The sequence below is a fragment of the Galleria mellonella genome, unplaced genomic scaffold (assembly GCF_026898425.1).
Source record: "Galleria mellonella isolate WM207_F2 unplaced genomic scaffold, CSIRO_AGI_GalMel_v1 utg171, whole genome shotgun sequence".
Classification (NCBI taxonomy): domain Eukaryota; kingdom Metazoa; phylum Arthropoda; class Insecta; order Lepidoptera; family Pyralidae; genus Galleria; species Galleria mellonella.
The window spans coordinates 2,636,086-2,657,025 of NW_026442014.1; the positions used below are offsets into that span (position 1 = coordinate 2,636,086).

At 33.1% G+C, this 20,940-nt stretch overlaps 1 protein-coding gene across 1 annotated transcript in view; it reads left to right on the plus strand.

Moving 5' to 3' along the window:
- Window positions 1–1,179: 1,179 nt before the first annotated feature.
- Window positions 1,180–20,940, plus strand: part of LOC113518064 (galanin receptor type 3) — an 86,114-nt gene continuing 66,353 nt past the window's right edge. Inside the window, exon 1 of the mRNA XM_026902823.3 lies at window positions 1,180–1,554. The gene's annotated coding sequence lies outside the window, so the exon portion shown is untranslated. The remainder of the gene's footprint in view (window positions 1,555–20,940) is intronic.

Here is a 20,940-nt window from a genome sequence, read left to right on the forward strand (position 1 = left end):
GTACATACCATATATATTATTTATAGTTTTTATATAATTATTTACAAAATTCTAAATCGACACGCATGTCTTCTATGTTTCTTTCACCAATATACATATATATATTTCCAATTTCTATTCCTGGTATTTTTTGTTGCCTACAGTACTGTCTTATTAGGAGCCTCGAGGAGTATCGAACTGAGAAATAAAAAAAAGGATCTGAGAAACAAGCATTTCATTGTACACAACCATACATTAGATCCGGGTCAATTTAAATAAAATCTCTTCCTAAATCGGTCCAGTCGGGAATTGAATTCGGAACATTATTTACGTAATAATCATAGAGTTATAGACATCAGAGGCTATTTTTGCAATATTATTTAAATTTAATTAAAAATACAATTTAATTAAATTTTCACTAATATTATAAATGTGAAAATGAGATTGTTTGCATGTTGAGTCTTAACAGCTAAACCTTTTACTATGAAATTTGGTATACATGTACTATGTGGGAGAGAGAAGGATATATATATATATATATATATATATATATATATAGGCTACAATTTCATATCAATCAGTGAACATATCGCAGCCGAAGTCTAGAGTAAAAGCTAGTGAAAGAATAATAATACATTAATCGTTATAATATCATTCGTTGTCTACTATTGAATATAGGTCTTCCTTTATGGTGAGGTCTGCTAGTAATTGCCACTTTTGGCAGGCGTGTTGGCAACTGTAGTTAGGCTTTGCTGATGTTTAAAAATCGATGCTGCTGCTCATCTTTCGACTATTAACTTCCTTAGTAGTCACTTACGACACCTACGAGAAAAGAAGGGGTAGCCCATTTTATGCCAGTGTTATGGTAGCGTTACTCATATTAAAAAACACATTACTCTTTTTTTATTTGGCAGTCAGTTAAATTTATATTAGCAATGGACAGGATATAGAGTGAGCGATCTACCTAGATCTGTTATACAAAGTAGTTCACGAGGTAACAAGAAGTACAACTACCTATTGTGTTTCCTTTACATACGTTTTCAAGTTTGTTTACATTGCTGAAATTCCTATATTACATCGGTTTATTCGATTTTGAGTCGTAAATCGCTAAAAATAAAGTTGAAATTCTACAGATGGGTGTTATGAAGATACCAAGCTTTTCGCAAGTCCAGAACACTTTCAGTGTATTTGCGTCACTGGCGGTGCACGCACGCCGCCCGCCCAACGGCGCGTTAGAATCGTACTGCAAAGAGTTCAACACGCCAATGCAATTTAAATTTTATTTATATAACTAAGAAGGTTGTTTATACGTCGTATTTAAATTAGTTTTGACGTTACGTCTAATGCCGTGTAAATATGTGTTATAAATGTGTAGAATAAAAAGTGAAAATTCTCCAGTAAATAAAAATTTATTATATTTATTATAATTTTAAAGATCTTTTTGCATTGGATAGTATACTAATAGTTTGTCCTTTAGTATTTCCATTAGTCCTTTTGGAAACTATGTAATACAAGATTTCATGGAGAGTGTAAGCGGCTTTAGTCGACGTACCACGGATTTAGTATTTGATTGTGGTAAGTATAGCTTTTACCAATATAAGAAGTATTGACTATAAATATATAACTTTTGCCTTAACTTTTTAATATTATGTCGACTGGCTATATGGCCCGTGGTTTTGTCCCCTTGAATTAGAATAAATTGTATCCTAATATTTATTTATTTATTTATTTATTGTTTTTCAAATATTAAAATATGTCTACAGAGCGACTTTAATGCCTATATGTTAATACGGGTGTGACCAATTTTTTGTGTTAATTTTAATTCAATGTGCATTTTACTAATTAAATCTTGGAAAGTAATGTTATATTATATAAAATTTTATTAATAAATCTTATAAGTCTTCGTAAAATTCAAACTTGTGCAAAGGTCATAATACTATGACCTATAAATATATACAAATTAATGGATCGACATAATAAGAACGATCTAAAATTAAAAAAGTTGTATTGTAAATTTTAACTTCGGAATTTAAACGGCGAAATCTAATCACGAAATGGGCATAATTAAATTTACATACTTGAAATTTGCCAGTAAAGTTACCTCTCTTGAATTATATATAAGTTAATCTGTCTTTACGTCAAGTACTTTGCGAAGTGGGCAAAGAGAAGCCATTTAATATTTTTTACGTATATTTCTTGTTTCATACATTTTTATATTACCTCATGCTTACATCCTGATTTCGGAGACACTTAATTCCTCTTTGACAGCAAAATATTTATTAAGATTATAGACTAATCTAGAAATAACCTAAAAGCGTTGTCTTTACGCAATGCTTTTTATTTATTTACTAGCTTTTAGCCCCGACTTCGTTCGCGTGACCGGGATATGTTTACTGACCGGGATAAAAAGTAGATAGATAGATAATTTATTTGCATTATTTACAGTACACAAATGATTACAGACACAGATATATATAAAAAACGTGATAAGAGAAATGATTAAAAAAAACACACACACAAAGTCAAGTACAATTTTTCCTTTTGTGCGTGTGCCTTAACAATATGGTCACAACTCAGTTTGTTGCTTCGCCCTCAGAAGAGCAAAACACTGATATTCTGTTGTAGCCAAAGGGAATAGGGTAACGATAAAATAATACTACCTATATCCTTCTTGTTACTTTTTAAACAACTTAGAATGGCAAACAAGCTGACGGCCCACCTGATGGAAAGTGGTAACCGTCGCCTATAGACATGAGCAGTACCATGGACATAACAGAGTATACTGTTTCGCCCATGATAGGGGGTATCATGGGCGAAACAGTATACTCTGCGTTGCCATTCTTGAGGACTCAGGTGTTATTCCTCTGTACCCTATTGTATTAGATTTGTACTAGTAAAAATTGTGATAAGTGTAGATATACAGCATGGGGTTCTTCAAAAGGGGGGTAAAGAGGTTTCTTCAGGGTCGGTAACGCACGCCTAATACCTCTGGTATTGCAGGTGTTCATAAGCTAGGGTAACCACTTACCATCAGGTGGGCCGTATTCTTGTTTGCCACCTCAGTGGTATAAAAAAAATATACAAAAAATAAATTATTCTTTCATTTTTCTATTTTCCAACTCGTAGATTAGGCGTTAATCAATTAGTCATTAAGAACAAATTATATGGTCTTTTTAAAATGGAGAACGTTCCAACGAAGACACACTATTCCACTATGGTTAACTGCAAGATCTCTTTTAGAGATGAGTTGCTCAACTTATTTCTAATAACCGATATGATCACTGTATTTTTGAGTGCAATAAAGAGTACAGACATGTTCTCAATACAACTGTACTTTTTCCAGTAATGTAGTCATCATATGCCTAGAACACCACCGCAATATTGCGCGACTCGCTGTTTTCTACATGATTCATTTTAGAGAGAACTCAAGAACTACTTTACCTGGTTTCTCCTTCACTTTTTCGACATAGGACAACCAGACGGGGCGAGAGCCTTCACATTTACGTCGTAGACATGGCATTTATACGCATGAAGTGATTTGCGTCGCCTCATCATTCTTACGGCCAAGGAGTGGAACTCTCTCCCTGGTTATGTTTTTCCATCCAGATATTTACTTATTTATTCATTAGTATATATATGTGTACATGGCGGACTTAAGTATTTAAAGGCAAATGTGAATAGGCTATTCTATAAAAAGATAAGATAATATAAATATAAAGATAATTTTCTTAGAATCGAAAGAGTTAAAAACTCTACTGTTAGTCCCATATCAAATTAATTAAAGTAAATGCGATCTTTTTCGTGGAAAAGAATCTTAAATTTACATGTAAATTAACAATTATTAAGGAGGAGAACAACGTAGATTGATATACTCGTATATTGTTTTTAACTTTTTCTTTGAATTATAAATAGCCCTTAATAGGAAAGAAATTCAATTCTGAGTTCGTTAGAGTGTACTGTTTTATTGTTGGTGAAATAATTCGTTTATAGTATAATTAAGATTATGTTTCATGAAAAAAACCGACTTTAATATTAATTAGTATCAATGTTATAATAAAACAAGTATAAAATGAAATTTAGAAAAGAAAAGAAAAACAAAGGGTAGGTGGGGCACTATTATATACAAATATATATATATATATATATATATATATATATATATATATATATATATATATATATATATATATATATATATATATACAGGAGAGAGTGACACTGGAAGATGAAGATAGAACATGGAAATAGCTAGCTAGGCTAGCGAGAGATTGAGCGCACCGAATAGAGTTAGGTAGTTAGTTCCACAGGCGAACTGCCTGCACAGTAAAGGAATTAGAATAAAAGGAAGTGGAGTGAATTATTTTGTTTTACAAACTTTCTAGTTTGTAAACAACACTAACAGTATGAAAATACCAACAGTGTATTTTTACTGAATTGGTTTAGTAAAAATTTCTATGGGACCAATCTGTGAGGATATCCTTTCAGATAACAATCGGTTCACAACTGTCGGAGATATGACATAACAACGCACATAAAAAAGTAACATAAACGAATTGGGAACCTTGTTCTTTATGAAGTCTCTTGAAAATGAAAGAATGGTGTCCACAATTGGACGTGTTTTACCTCCAACCACAAAGCGTTTATACCAGAGGGAGACTTTGTACAAAAGTCATTTGCTTGGGTACCTCTGTCCTATTCGTGTTTCAACGTTAAGCAGTTTTGTTTGCAAAGCTGTGTTTCGGTTTGAAGGGTGGGATATGGCGTGAATTTACAGAGGAACAGAGGAATAATGTATGACTGTAACTACTAATGAACTGTCACTTTTCTCATATTGGGTTTGCTGGAAGAAATCTCTATTGGAGATAAGCTCGCCCTTGTGCACTATTATGTTTGTTTTTACATTTCAATAACCTTTTGTGTACAATAAAGAATAAAGAAAGAAAGAAAGAATAACATCTGAGTCCTCAGGAATGGCAATGCATGGGCGGTATCATGGCGTGTAAAGACGTAAAAAATACGCGTATAAAGTATGTTGATTTAAGTATAAAATAATACTAATTAATACATGCAGGTGGCTCAGGACCGTTCCTTATGCTTATGGGAGGCCTATGTTCAGCAGTGGACAGATAATGGCTGAGACGATAAACTAACTTAAAGCAATTTCAATTAAATTTAATAAGAAGGTAACCAAGTCGAACCATTATTGCAGAAACACTCTCCAAATCAAATTAGTAATAAATAAACATAAATAAAGTCAATTGGTATTTGATTTGAACATCAGTAGATTGCTTTATTGTTGGGTCAAATCGCATGTTTACATTTTAATTAATTTCTATTGAAACAGAGTATAATATTCGACACATTCAGAAGGGATAAATAAATCATTAAGATGTTTACCTTTTTACAAAATACAGAGTTTCAAAGTCGAGACGTCTGTTTGTCAGTGACGAATTGCAGCCGGGCGGCGAAAATATTCAGAACACTCGTTCGCAATCGTCTTTCGCTAATTCCAAATAGACTATCTGTAGGTATACGTTTTGTAAATAAATATTAACCCTTAAAAGCCTGATTTTTAAATCAAATAACAAAAATATGTACCCTTTACTGTGTTTACTAATGGGGAAAAAACAGTAAAAAAAATCAAAACGATATTTTTATTTATTTTGAGAAAAACATTTGGTAAAATGTAAACAGTAAAATAAAATCGATTGTAGGCGCCCAATGCGACTTATAACCCCGGTATCAAATTTGAAACTTCAGGTATTTAAGGGTTAAAATGTAATTTTAAACCATTTTTCAAATGTGAAGATTCTCCATTCGTCTGTATTTTCAACCGAATTCGTAGGTTCTTAATCGTTCTTAATTTATTATATTTTTTTATGTTTATTACTCGTGCTTTATAACCCAGTCTGTTCGGGGGGGGGGGGGGGGGAGAAGGATTTGTTAATAATGCAGACTACAGCCCCATGCTAGCAATACACCCTATGAGGTGGACCTCCACGTGATCTTCTCTGGAACTATTATGTTCAATTCCAGGTGTATTCATCACGATGGGCTAACAGAACTGTCTTTTCATTCTCACTTATCATCTCTCACTGGTGCCCCGCCAGTTAGCGTAAGCGGGGACACAATTCCATTATCATTCAATAAAAAACCTCCGTCTGTACTAAACCGATTAGGAAAGTTCTTTTTTATTTGAAAGGATATTATTACAGATTGGTTTTATACAAAATCATCATATAGTTAACTCAATAATACCTAGTTAAAATTCTAGGTAACCCTTCTTCTCCACCATATTTTCGTAAACGATTTAATTTCCTAATTTCCCATGGCGTATCCTCTCGTTCGACAGCCTCTTATCCTCAAAATTCTTCACTCGTCTACGCGCTATAGCAGATCCTTTATCGTCCATGCTACTTGATTGTGAAAATTTAAATACGTGATAGTCAATACCTAAATATTTTTATGAGTAAACTTAGAGAGTATCTAGAAGACTCTTTAGATAGAATAGGCTACCTCTTCCCTTCTCGTGGGTGTCGTAAGAGTCGACTAAGAGAGGGCAAGGGATGGGCAGCAGCGTCCCTCTTAAAACATCCCTAAAGTGTAATTGCGGTTGTCAACCTGCCTGCCAAGCGTGGCAACTATTGGCAAAGCCCCTCAAAGAAGAGGCTTATGTTCAGCAGTGGACATTTAAAAGCTGATATGATGATGATGATGATGATATATATAAATAATATATATTATGTAAAAATTTTAGTTTGTCTAGTTCTTTTTGTTTCCACTTTGAGTTTGCTGGAACAAAACTCTTGTAGAGTTAAGCTCGCCTTTGTACATTTGATTACCTCTGTCGTACTTTTTATGCCTATATATTAATGTGTACAATAAAGTATAAATAGAAGAAATTATATTAAATTAAATGATGTGATGTCAAAAGAGAATTTTAAACAAACAAACAATAATTATTATTACTTTAATTAATTTGTACTGTTTTTTTTTTATACAACTTAGAATGGCAAACAAGCTGACGGCCCACTTGATGGAAAGTGGTAACCGTCGCCTATAGACATGAGCAGTACCATGGACATAACAGAGTATACTGTTACGCCCATGATACCATGCGTTACCATTCCTGAGGACTCAGATGTTATTCCTCTGTACCCTGTAAATTCACGCCATATCCCACCCTTCAAACCGAAACACAGCCATGCAAACATAACTGCTTCACGGTAGAAACACGAATGGGACAGAGGTACCCAAGCAATCGACTTTTGTACAAAGTCTCCCTCTGGTAAGTCGGTACTTTTACAAATTAGATTTTTCCTTTACCTTTATTTAGTTACCTATAAATTAATTTACTTATTTTATCTGTCAAGAGGGCAGACGTACTTATACGAGTATATTGTTAAAGACGAATTTCTAACGAAGACATTACCATAATCTCCGGCTTAGACGGGTTTGAGTTGCAATGTGCTAAAAGGGTTATACGGAGAGACTCTTATCTGCCTGGATGTTGAATATAGGTGAATTTATTTATTAATTTTATACGTAGCGTAAATAAAAGCTATTAAAGATTGTATCTATCTATCCTATTTAGGAGCTGCGCTCTTGTCGGTGGAGCTCTTGCCAGAGAGAAAGAAAAATAAAGATTGTGTCCCATAAAAAAAACCGACTTGAATTGTGTGAAAACCAGATATTTTGACTTCAAAACTAAACTATTTAATTATTTTTGATAAAAAATTCTATGGAACTAAGTCGTAAACATGTCTTTTTAGATAAAAAAAAAGAATTTTACAAATCGGTCTATAACTGATGTAGTAATGAGGTAACAAATGTAAAAAAATATGCAAATTGAGAACCTACTATTTGTAATCGGTTGAAAATCGGCCAGAGGGAGACTTTGTACAAAAGTCGTTTGCTTGGGTACCTCTGTCCCATTCGTGTTTCAACCGTGAAGCAGTTGTGTTTGCATGGCTGTGTTTCGGTTTGAAGGGTGGGATATGGCGTGAATTTACAGGGTACAGAGGAATAACACCTGAGTCCTCAAGAATGGCAATGCATGGGGGGTATCATGGGCGACAGTATACTCTGTTATGTCCATGGTACTGCTCATGTCTATAGGCGACGGTTACCACTTTACATCAGGTGGGCCGTCAGCTTGTTTGCCATTTTAAGCTGTATAACAAAAAAAAAATTACTATTTGAAATCGGTTGAAAATCGGTCAGATCTACTACTTTTTAGTACATTTTCATTGCATTTTTATCTATATATTTTTTTTATTACAAAATAAATTTGCGCTTAATCTGTCTTCACTTATGGCGAGTGATGATAAACGTTTATCCAAAAGATAATGTTAATATTAATATTGTATATGTAATAAATTTTTGTCGTGTGGTCCCGGTATAGAATAGGCCACCCCTTCCTTTCCTGTGGGTGTCGTAAGAGCCGACTAAGGGAGGACGAGAGATGGGCAGCAGCGTCCCTCCTAAAAAAACATCTCTAAAGCCTGCCAAGCATGACAACTACTGGCATAACCCCAGGTGAAGACTTGGTTATGGCATGAAGGCAATGATTATAATGATGTAATAAATTTGTCTCATTTCCAAGATATTTTTTTTTCGTACCACACTTCAAATTTGGGGTCGCATTATGTATTTTTCCTTACCTTATGCACCTACAGGATAAGTATTTATTATAATAGGCACTTAAATAACCTTCGGACACTTAATGAGACAGGGGAAAGCTGTCGATTTCCCCAATTAACCTCACTAAAGGCAATTATCGCTTGCCCGTTTCACGTGTTTTGTTGTTTAGTCACGTGGTAAGTCTTGTGTCACGTGACAGTAGATGCACACGGCACTACTGTGTGTTTGACGAATAATTTTATTTATTTATTTATTCTTTATTGTACAATAAAACTTTGTACAAGTGGCGAGTTTAATGCCATATGGAATAATGTACTTGGGCATGATATTTTCATGATAAATTTTTATTAATACTGATGATACTACGTTTTTATTTAGAATCCGTAGTATAGTAATATTTTAGACACTTTGCTTTGTCTGATTCTATTGTTTCCCTTGTATCTGAGTAGTTTTTCATCCGACTTTTATTATATATATCAAATATTTAAATTCTCGTGTTGCGGTGTTTGTTACCAAATTCCTCCGAAACGGCTTTACCGATTTTTATGAAATTTTGTGTGCATATTGGGTAGGTCTGAGAATCGGCCAACATCTATTTTCATATCCCTCAATGATAGGGGTGACCCACCCCTAAATATTTTTTTTTATTTTTTGGTAAAATATTTTTACTTTTATTTTATTATGATTTAACATTGAAAAATACATACAAATTGAAATTTTCGTGCTTTTACGATCAACCCCTGTTGTTTAATCGTAATTTTTATATGCCGCAATAGGGTTGCAAGATGACAATCGAATATAATAATTGTAGTACGATATATTTTCATGTATAGTTCTCGAAATAATGTATATGGTAAAACAACGTTTACCAAGTCAGCTAGTATATATATATATATATATATATATATATATATATATATATATATATATATATATATATATATATATATATATATATGTAAAATTTATTATAATACAATGTAGATATATATGTGTTACTCTCTCTTATTTGTTCCCTTTAAAGAATAATACATATATTTAATACATTCATCATCATCATATCAATCTTTAACTGTCCACAGCTAAACATAAGCCTCCCCCTAGGGAGATTTTGCCAATAGCTGCCACGTTTGCCATTGGCGACCGCAGTTAGGCTTTGGTGATGTTTAAAATGGGATACTACTGCCCATCCCTTGACCATACGTTCCCTTAGTCGCCTCTTACGACACCCACGGGAAAGTAAGGGTTCGCCCATTCTATGCCTGGTCCGACACGTCAACTTAATTACATAAATTTATTTATTTATCAATAAATATGAAAGCTTCTGCTGTTTCTTACTCAATCACGCTTAAATATCTAAATGGATTTAAATGTAATTGATAAAGGAAAGTAAAGATGAAAGAATTATTTTTTGACGAAAACAATAAATGTTGGTTTAGAATTGTCGAAAGTATTGAATAACATACAAGTAAAAAAAAAAAAACAAATTAAAAAGGAAAATAGACAACAAATACGAAGTGAGAACTTCCTCTTTTTTGAAGTCGGTCGAAAATGTTAAAATGTTATACAATGAAATAACGTCATAAGCGCCACATGTTACGTCACCAAAGGAGTGTTCAATTCCTAATACTTACGGTTCAACTTCAAACGATTAATTAAAAGAAACCTCATAAAGTGCCGTTCCTTATGGCGTAATAAATCTTTTCAGTTCATCTTAATGACATCCTTACGAGATCCGTGAACGGTTGGTCGATTACAAATAGCGATATTTAATTTGTCAAGTGAATACGAATCGCGAACAATGTAGATGGTTTGGCTTTTGTTCGACGAAAATTGGAGTTTTCTCACAACTTTTTAAAAAATGTTCCATCCATACCATAATCGTCATACGATATCATCTCTATAAAACGAAAAGAAACTAAGTAATACCGGACACGCGTCACTTTGAACAAAAAAAGTTTGTATGAAATCTATGCAACCAGTTCATTGAATTGGAAAATTTAACACTTTGAAATAGTTAGATCTTTTATGATACCTATCGACATCGATGTATAAAGAGTTGTACAACACTATTAATATGCATTAATACATCTTAATGGTTACGTCAGCTGATTATTGTAAGGATGGTGACGTAACGATTACTTGCTCTGTGACTGACAATTTTATGTAAAACGAGCTTATGAAGTAAATATGTAAATTGTATCACAGTCTAGACATAGATAAACATCATTATCATCATATCAGCCTTAAACTGGCCACTGCTAAATATAAGCCTTCCCCTTGTTAGAACAATATGATGGCAGTTTCTTTGTGGATTGTGATGGCGGCTGGTAATTGTTGATTTTCAAGAATTCATAGATATTGGCCCTCATTGCAAAAATGGCGATGAAACTATATCTCGAAATTGTCATTTTTAATACTAAAAAGCCGAAAATTAGACTAGTCATTTGGATATCATTTTCATCTCTAATGTGAACCTTTTTTTACATAAAGTTGGCAGAAATGATTGTAAAAATAACGACCGACTACCATTAAAGAAAAGAAGAACAACAACAACATGATAGATCTAATTAATAATTTTTACTAATAGGATATTTATTTGCATACGATATAGAAAATAAAAGAACATAACTAATTGATACAACAAGTACACTTGTGTGAGTACAATAAGGCGGTCTTATTGTTGAAAGCAATCTTATTCAGAAGAGAGTTATGTGTGTAACATAGAAAAATAGAGAGAAATTAATTGAATTGATCCTTCTAAAGATGGTTAAAATTATAACAGGATAGTCTTATCGTTTAGGCGTATATTGACTACTTTCCTAAAACTTTCCACTAAAACAACATCTCTTTTACACTTTAACGAATCACAATCAGTCCAGTGCTTCTAATTCATCACGCGGGATCAGTACAGATTGGAAGATTACGTTTAGTCTCTAACTACCCTAATGTCTTTTATCTGATGGAATGACAGTATAAACAAAGTAAATTTAGTAAGTAAGTAATCATGTAAGTAAGATTTTGTTCCACAAAATACTATGTTATCTATTATCAGTTTTGTTAGCAGTACAAATTAACAAATAAAAAAGTAAAGAAAAGAATAGTTCACCCAACCCTAGTCTGTTGATGTTCAATAGTTAAAGTAGAACAAATAAAAATATTTAATTAAATATTTTCTGACTTGAAATATTTTACATGTAACTATTGAAATATCATATGCTACGCAAAATAATACTTCACTGCAGTGCCGTCGCTTTTTTTTTTACAAACGCAAGGGGCAACCGAGCATGCGACTCACCTGATGGTAAGAGACTACTGCCGACCATAACCAGCCACAACACCAATTGCATTGCAGGTGTGCCGGCCTTTTAAAAAGGAATATGTTCTTTTCTTGAAGGTTATTGTGTCGTATCAGTTCGGAAATACTGCTGCTGGAAATTGATTCTAAAGAGTGGTTGTACGTGGAGGAAAGTGCCTTAAAAAGCGCACGGTGAAATACCGCCACTAGTCCAGATGATTGAGATGAAATTTTAGTTTATGTCGGGTTAGACGATGGTGACAATCAGTTCAGAACAATTCCTCAGAACACTCCCCATGATAAATTCGGTAAAAGATGCACAGAGATGCAACATCTTTACCCAGTTTGAATGAAAGAAGCTTCGTATATATTGCTACAAATCAGTCTAAAGTAAAATCGTAAATAGTACCTGCGTTCGTATTTATTCGTAAATCATCGGTTGCGCTCGGTTAGCAGTGAAGTCGCAGCGGTTGGTCGACAGGAGCGCAGAGAGCAAACGAATAGAGACTTTATCAGATCGCTTCAGTCTCTATTCACTTGCTCTTAACATAAAATAATAATTCATATTTCACTTTCTATAATAAATAAGGGCGAAATTAAGCGAAAATAACTTTTAATGGTATCACAGTGAATAAAAGTGATAATTTCACTAAGTGATAATAAATTAAATGTAGCAATAATTTTCATACCAAGAATTTTTTTTATACAACTTAGAATGGCATACAAGCTGACGGCCCACCTGATGGAAAGTGGTAACCGTCGCCTATAGACATGAGCAGTACCATGGATATAACAGACTATACTGTTTCGCCGATGATACCCCCCATGCGTTGCCATTCCTGAGGACTCAGGTGTTATTCCTCTGTACCCAGTAAATTCACGCCATATCCCACCCTTCAAACCGAAACACAGCCATGCAAACACAACTGCTTCACGGTTGTAATACGAATGGGACAGAGGAAATTTCATACCTAGAATGTTTGGATTTGTTAATAATTTAATTTATAGAGTATTTATGTGATAATTTTTCCAACTTTTCATTAATTTCTATTGAAAAAGATTATAGATATAATGTTTATCTTTGAATTCGGTGTTTTTATAATTTTTCGAAGCACGCCACGAGATAATACCACTTCACCGTCACGATTGAAGAGTAAAATATTCCGCAGCGATACAGTGGACGTGCGCGGCATGACGATACCGCGAAAAATTAAGTGTCTCCAGTAAACTGTAAAAACACTACGTTAATGAAGATATTTTACTGAAATAGAAAACTTTGTACAACAGATTCACGTCTCTTTTACTGTTCTACATATATATTGTTTGTGTTTGTTTGTTTATAACTGTTTTTTATACAGTGAAGTCTTAAATTAGGATTTTTTATACCACTGAGATGTCAAACAAATGGCTCATCTGATGGTAAGCAGTTACCGTATTACGCGCGGTATTAGGCGTGCGTTACCGATCCTGAAGAAACTTTTTAAACCCCTTTTGAAGAACTCCATGCTGTAGTCTCTTGGGAAAACCTCGGTAGGGAGCTCATTCCATAACCTGAGTGTTCGTGGGAGACAACATCTCTGAAAACGCGTTGTACGCGACCATCTAGGTTGTAAGGTATGAGGGTGAACTCTCTGTCGATGGCGAACCGTACGATGGTAGAAAATGATTGTGGGTATCATATTACACAGTTCTTCTGAGCACGATCCGTTGTCCAAGCGGTAGAATATGCAGAGTGAGGCGAAATCTCTCCTAAGACTTAAGGGTTCAATCTGGGATCATCGACAATTCTCAAAGTTCGTCGTTGCACTGAGTCGAAGGGTTTAAGCTGATATCTAGGTAGAATTATGAAAGATATCACATTTTATATTTGCAAAAACATTATATTCGAATATCGAACTCCCTTCATTTTGAAGTCGGTTAAAACTGTTACAAGAATTCTATTTCTCTGGTATTTTTACGTATTCATACCATTATTTAAGGGGCCACATAAATGCTATGTCACATTGCTCACATTATCTGCGTAGAAATAATAAATGATTGTACCTCATGTGATATATTGTAGTATGAATTGTACTTAATTCGTGGGAGGTAACATTAAGGACACTAGTGGTACGATTATGTATTCATGTAACATTATTAAGCAGACTATAGTTCGGGATTAATAGAGTGAAATACGTGATAATAAATAGAAGTACAAATGCTAAATCACACGGATACATAAGATAGTGGAAACGTGGCTTCAGATAAATAAGGTTTCAGTTTTGTTCAGCGTATCAATTTAATACAAATTATGTAAGTAACCCCTCAAGGGGAAGGCTTGTATTCAGCAGTGGACGGTTAGACTGGTATGATGATGATGATGAAGTAGGTGAGCAACTAGAAAGTGATTATAAATAGGTCAATTTTTTTTAATGGATGTTAATAAAATGGAACCCTATCCGCACTAACGGTATACGCCGCCAGGACATTAGTGAGGGATGGTAGGTGAAGATGAAAGCAGGTCACTCAGCCCATTGTGATGAATTCACCAGGAATTAACCATGATAGTTTCCAGGGGGAACCATGCGGACGTCGACCTGATTGGGTATATTACTAGCAATGGGGTTATTAGTCTCCATTACTAATAATCCCTTCTTCCCTCCCCCCAAATGTGTCCATTATAAATCTAAGTGATCTTATCTTACTTAAAAAAGTGGCACTAAATTCAATTTTTAATTTGTTGACTTTAAATCGATTGTGATAAATTTTTTTTTAATTAAGTTTTAGCATGAACCTGTTTAAACTTGATGAAATTGTGTCAGTTATAGTATCTAGAAGTGGTAATCGATGGAGAACAATCTAGGAATTGCGAGGTTCCTCAAATGAGAACATTAATGAAATTGTTAAATATTTTTTTATAAAAAAAAGTATTATGAAAAAAATGCCACCAAAAATAGATATAGATATTACAATATTTTTATAAGAAATAAATACATATAAACAATACACAAAATTATAAAAAAATAGTCAAACCATTTCGAATACATTGTCGACTACACTAAAGGGCCATGTTAGAATGAGAGGCTCAATATTTTTTATCTTTTTCCAACAGATGTTTATTAAGGAAAAAATGTTCAATTTCACTCGTACAAATCTATCCTTAAAAGGATGCCAATAAATTTTATTCCACTCTGTAGATAATCTAAACGTAGAAATATTCTGCTATCCTTTACATTAAACATAAAAAGATTTATGCCAAAAAAGTCTTGATCGAGAGCAGAAAACTTTATTGCTAAGCTAACACGAAAATACTGGGACCACTGCGTAAGATTTGTGACAAATGTCTGTTGGAAAACATTTATTACTGAAAAATTTTGTTCACATAAACCATCTAGATACATAGAACAGTTAATTTTCTTAGTTTTGGCATTCGAAGCTGTTTATAGTAGGAAGTGTGGCGCCGAACGAAGTATAATGCTAGTGCGACCCATTTACTTACACTACGTAGATATGAAACGTACTAACGCATATAATACAGACAATTATGATAATTTACTAGAGGAACACTTCGTACAAAAGTTTGCTTGGGCACCTCTATCCCATTCATGTTTCTACTGTGAAGTAGTTATGTTTGTATGGCTGTGTTTCGGTTTTAAGGGCGGGATATGACAGTGAATTTACAGGGTACGGAGGAATAACACCTAAGTCTTCAGGAATGGCAAAGCATGGGGGGTATCATAGGCGAAACAGTATACTCTGTTATGACCATAATACTTCACATGTCTATAGGCGACGGTTACCACTTTCCATCAGGTGGACCATCAGCTTATTTGCTATTCTAAGTAGTATAAAAAAATGGTAAGTATACCTTTGTGTTAGAGAAAATATGAACCAATTATCTATATCTATACTTATAATAAATCTGTAGAGAAGTCAATTCTGTACATGAAATATATTTCCAAAATAACCATCAAGGGGTGATTAGTGATCGATACTGATGCCAAAAACTACTACTGTCTGTCTGTATGTTCGTTATAGAAACAAAAACTACTCGACGGATTTTAACGAAAGTTGGTACAATTATTCTTCATACTCCTGGGCAGGTTATAGTATACTTTTCATTACGCTACGATCAATAAGAGCAGAGCAATGAAGGGAAATGTTGGGAAAACGGGAGAAGTTACTCCATTTTTAAGCTTTCGTCGCGTGTGCAGCCTTAATGGCCACTTTTTAAAATGTAAAAGTGTTCATCCGTGTGACGCCGGAACGAGCCTCTAATAAATATATATTAGAGTACATTGCCGTGTGGTCCCGGCATAGAATGGACCACGCCTACTTTTCCCGTGGATGTCGTAAGAGGTGACTAAGAGAACTTAATAGTGGAGGGATGGACAGCAGTGTCCCTCTCAAAACGTCACCAAAGCCTAACTGCAGTTGCCAATCTGTCTGCCAAATTCAAATACAAAACACCTTTATTTGAAGTGACTTTAAATTGTCATTTTTTTTTAACTTTTTTCTACTGCAGGGTTCGGAAAGTTGTTATTACTGATAATATTTTCATATTTGCAAAAACTGAATACTAATAAGTTTTTTTTTTTTTTATTTACGATAAAAGCAGTTTTGATAACTTCATGTGTCTAACTTTGTCTATGAATAATGTATAAACTTTTTAAATGAATGTTCATAAACATTGACAAATCACTTGCTTTTGATAATTAACTAACAATGCAGACTGCCAATTAACGATGCGCGACTTTACTAACCTGCCTACTAATTATTCGACTGAGTAACTCATTCGAATGATTTTCAAATCATTTGATTACTTATTTTATAAATGAGAGTACTCATTTTATTCAATTACTATTATCATTCGATTATTAATTTCATTCGTTAGTAGTTGTTAATGTACGAGTTGGTACGAACATAGCCGAATTGATACGATCGCTGGAAGTTCTTTTTTTTAATAGGTGAGAGTGTTGCCAATTGATATTTAGTAAAAATTCCCAATTCTCGACAGTTATAATTAAAGTAGGAAGTAAATTTTTTAGTAATGAATAATGTGTACATTGGAAATGGAATGTAGTTGATTGCTTTTTTGGTTGTTCCTTATTATCACCTATTGTTAAGGTAAGAGTGAATACAGGGAACGGATTTGGTAGTAGTAGATATAGGAAAAGGAGTTTATTCTAATTAGTTACTAATTGGAACAAAGTAGACTCATTCAAATATGAAACTTAGTATATTTTAAATTTAGAAGTCGAATTATAAAATTACTAATTACTAATCATTCGAATAACAAAATCATTCGGATTTGTGCATCGCTACTGCCAATGTTTCTTCCAGCGTTAAACCTTATTGATTAAATAATCAGGTGTTAGGAAGTAGCGTTTACCGAAAACACAGTGACAAATACATTTACATTTACGTTTCAAATGAACCGTTCATTTCACTCGGATATGAACGCTTTTAAATTGTCATGTAAGTAACTTATTTTTAGACGAAATAAAAAAATCTTTTTAATTCCCCGGCTGGAAGTTCTTTTTTTATAGAGAATTCCTTTTAAAAATATTTCACTCCCGTGTTGGTTGATATTAATTTTGTTACATTTTTTTCTAATAACTTTGTTTTTTATATACATAATATGAATTTTACGTTCTTTTTCTTTTAGTTACAAAAAAAAATATTCGTGTTTTTTATTCAGTAGTATATCTTATGCGTACTTCTTTTTTTTTAATCTATGCTTAAATTGGGTTTTTTGTTTTTTAACATGTTAATCCCATAAAATCTAAACAAGTTATCTACTATTATAATTATAATTAAACAATACGACTTACTAATTCACTTAAGCATAAAGCAATTTTGGTAGTAGGAGCATGCATTATACTCTGAACAATACCCATATCAAAATTATTAATATTAAATGTTTTTAACAATGTTTCCCTTTCCCTTCGGTTCCTATCACATTCCATCAATAGGTGCTGCACATCTTCAACTTTTCCACAGACAATGTAATTTGGTGGATTTTCTTTTTTCATTAAATATGCAAACTTTTTTGATGGATAGTGACCAGATCTGATTCTTAAAATTAACTTAATTTTACTTCTATTTAATTTACTATGTAAAAATCAAGGTATCAGAAGAGGCTCACATTGAATTGTCTTATACCAAATACCTTTTGTTTTTGAACGCTTATCAAAATATTCTTTCCATTGGAATTGGCATATTTTTTTTTTTAATTTAGGTAATACTTTCGCCTCTTTTTTAAGTTGTGAAAGTGTGTTTGTTTGCTTGTTATTTCATAATGCAATGCCGTTGGTGTTGTGGGTGATTATGGGCGTCGGTAGTCACTTACCATCAGGTGAGCCGCATACTCGTTTGCCCCCTGTGTTGTAAAAAAATCTATATCTTTTTCTAGTACATGTATACCAAATTTCATAGTGATTAGTTAAGCCACATAATAATGTTTTTTTTATCTTTTTTATTTAGAGGCTTTTATCCTATAAGGATATAGCAGCATGGGGATATATAATATCAGCACCATGCTGATCCCGTAATAATATTGATTATAATAGTAAGGATAAACAAAACAAATGATCAAATTTCATTCATGTATTGTATATGAACAATGCAGTGACGTGTCCTGTGCAAGTGAGTGCGGATGTGGTTGACGTATCGGTCGGAACTGAAGGGTTTGCTCGTCAGTTTAACATCCGCATCGCACGTACAACGAGTTGACACTGCATTGTAAGTATGAGATTGAGATATTGATCGTATGTTGTATGTTGTAATTTTAGATTATATAGATAGTGTGTCTCCATCTATATGCTTCATCGAAAACAGGTCAACTATTTTGTCTATTTGTGCTTGAAAAGGGTTACCATTATGTATACTTACCTACTATTTAGTATATGGGAGAAATTACTATTCGAAGGTTAAGTTGAAAAATAAAAATGATATGTTTCTTAGGAATATATTTGAAAGAAAATAAAGAGTGCATAATGATACGAAATTATGTTTATCTTTATTTAATTCTATGTTTTATTATTGTTTTATCATTGAAAATGGTCATTTTATATTTTTATATATATTTGTAACCAATACGAACATATATAAAATATAATATCGGAAGAAATAATTCCAAATTCAAATTTAAAAAATCAATTTGTTCCGAAAATTTTTTTTTATCCAATTACTTGCAACATTGAAGAAATGGCGCGTTTTGTTTTGATTTAAAAAAAAAATTGTGTCAAGTTAAGTCAACCAAACGTCAATCTTTTCTCGTTCACATAAGATTGTCTGGAAGAGATTGCTTTACTTTAGAAGCGTAATATAGGTATAGTGCAACAAAGAGTTAATAAATTAATAAATAAATGTTGACATATTTGTGATACTGGATAGTTTGTAGATATAGATAAATGGATAGGTAATCTTAAATTACAATATATAAGTAAGATAGGTAAGCAATAGATAATTATAGATAGAAATAATTATATGGCATTAAATTCGCCATTTGTACAAATTTTATAATACAATCTTTATTACTCCTTACTAAAATTTTAAAAGGCAAAGTCAAAATTACTTTCTTTGGAGCTTTAACGGTTTAAACAATCGTCACGAAGTTTGGCACATGTACTATTTGAGATGAATAAGGACATGGGCATTTATCCAAAGTAATCAATATAATGGCCATTGATCATTAAAAAAAAAAAAATGGTCACGTACAGTTGTTTCAGAGAAATTTTCCCCCACGAACGCTCAGGCTGTGGAACGAGCATCCTGTCGAGGTTTTCCCTAGAGACTACAGTATAGGGTTTTTCAAAAAAGATATATTAAGGTTTTTTCAGGGTTGGCAACACGCATGTGATACTGCTAGAGTTGCACGCGTGTAGGCTACAGTGACCACTTACTTTTAGACGGGCTGTATGATTCTTTGCCACCTTTTAAATATAAAAAATATATACATACTATATGAGTTTTTTTTTTACAACTAAGAATGGCAAACAAGACTCACCTGATGTAAAATGGTAACCGTCGCCTATAGACATGAGCAGTACTATGGACATAACAGAGTATACTATTTCGCCCATGAGCTACTATGAAATAGCAAACAAATAAACATAGTTTCACTCATAATATTAGTATGGAAGAAGTAAGGAGTTTTTGAGTAAGTACATCAAAATGAATTCCCAACAACTTTAAGGATGAGGATTTAATACTAAAAGCACTTTGCTCTGGACGAGCTCCTGCAAGTAATAAAACGCACGAATGTAGTGCATGGACTCATTTTATGCAAGCTCTTGATTTGCATAATAATAGATAAAGAGTAAAGACAATGTGCACAAAAAGAAAAAGATTGCTTAAAGTAATAAGGTAATAAAAATCCTAAATAAAAATTATTATTATTATTTTTAAATTTAGAATATCTCGGCTTAAACCGGTTTCACAGATATACACAGGCTTAAGCCAAGTGTATAACTGTGTTCTATTTTTTATTTATTTATTATTTCACTGCTGAACATAAGCATTCCCCATAAGGGGATTTGCCAGTAGTTGCTACGCTTGGCAGGCGGATTGGCAACGGCAGTTAGGTTTTCATAGACGTTTTAAGAAGGACGCTGCTACCCATCCCTCCACCATAAGCTCCCTTAGTCGCCTCTTACGACTATTCTTTATTATTATTATTATGTACTTCAGATCATTATTTCTCATATTCTTAAAAATTTTAATTGTTTACTGCTTGTTAACTACTTATTATTTAAGGTTTTGCTCTCTACTAAAAGTAGAAAAGTCAATAAAATAATATGTTGAATGAGATGTTGAATTGAATAAATCGGTTAAGCCGTTTCTGAGATTAGCGTGAACAAACGTACAGACAAACAGACAAATATTTTAAAAATAATTGCTCTGGGTTCTATTACGTTCATAAAGCCCCTCTCTAATAGTTTTTCTTATATATCTTCCATGTACAGACAGCAACCATTTACAATTTAATTATATGTATTGATTGATTAATTTACTTGTTGTGAAATGTCCCACACAAC